Genomic DNA, 1,333 nt, shown 5'->3' with positions numbered 1-1,333 from the left:
TCTGCAGGGCGGCCGGCTCGGACCTCGGCGTTCGGGTTTCTGCTCCGGCCCCGGCGCTGGGAGGGGGCGGGCCGGGCATGAAACCGCGGACCCGGGATCGGATGCAGGGAGAGGTTCCCACTTGGATGAGACCCAGGAGGAAAAGCCTGGGCTGCTAGAAGCCACAGCGCACCTAAGCCCTCGCTCTACCTGTGGCCTCCTGCCCTCCGCCCCAAGGACACCCGAGACCCCACACCTTCGGGGTTGCTGAAGGGGAAGAGGGGAAGTTTGCCTACCTCCCAGAAAAGACATCTTCTTGTCTCTCTCAGCTGCTTGCTTTCCTTCTTCCAAAGCCTTGGACTTGGCAGATTCCCCATTTCATTCCCCACCGAGCTAACCACGCACATGCAGGTCTCATGAAAGCACCCAAACAGGTACTGGCCGCAAATACGGCATCTTAGAGGTAGTTGGCTGGGATCTAAATGATAATGTTTTTGGTCGACAAATATTTGAATGCTGTTCAGAGATTGTTAGGTGCTGAGACTTGAAAGCCTTGCAGTGTAGCAGCAGTGAGTGACAAGACAGTTAAACCTATAATCAGCATACAAAAAGTGCTTTAATACATATGAATATTCATCTAGCTTAAGCCTTCAGTGTACTCCTCCCCACGAGACCCCATCCCCACCATAGGCCTGCAGATGCCAGCCTACCGATGTCCCAGGTACCTGTTGGACTGGACCATGCCCAGCTACTTCATGGATTTTGTCCCTAGGGAAGATGTCCACTTTCATCTGACATTTTGGGTTCTTTCCTTCTTTTAATATATATATAGATAGATTTCAGAGAGGAAGGGAGAGACAGAGACAGAGACACATCAATGATGAGAATCATTGATCGACTGCCTCCTGCACACCCCCTACTGGGGATCAAGCCCACCACCCAGGCATATGCCCTGACCAGGAATCGAACCATGACCTCCTGGATCATGGGTCCACGCTCAACCACTGAGCCACGCCAGCCAGGCTTTCCTTGCTTCCTTGCTGCCAGGAATGGTGGGACTTCAAGCTAAACCTACATTCAAGTATTTGGTTCCTAATTCCAACTACTCCAACACTTGAGTCTTCATCAGGCCATAAGCTCATTTTTTGTTCATGCCTCTAGATCAAAACTTACTATGGACTAATTTGTATCTTCTAGAATTTTCACTGATCTCAAAAGGAGAAGGATAGGGAGAAGTAAAAAAAGAGAGACAGGTCCAGAGGCAGTCCATGCTCTCTCACGTTGCCCCTCCCTCCTTTCCTCTCTCCCTCCCTCCCTCCCTTTCTCCAAAATCAATGGAAAACATCCTCGGGTG

Source organism: Myotis davidii, unplaced genomic scaffold (genome assembly GCF_000327345.1).
Source record: "Myotis davidii unplaced genomic scaffold, ASM32734v1 scaffold401, whole genome shotgun sequence".
NCBI lineage: Eukaryota > Metazoa > Chordata > Mammalia > Chiroptera > Vespertilionidae > Myotis > Myotis davidii.
The sequence above is the reverse complement of the archived record's forward strand: the minus strand, read 5'-3'. Positions refer to the sequence as shown.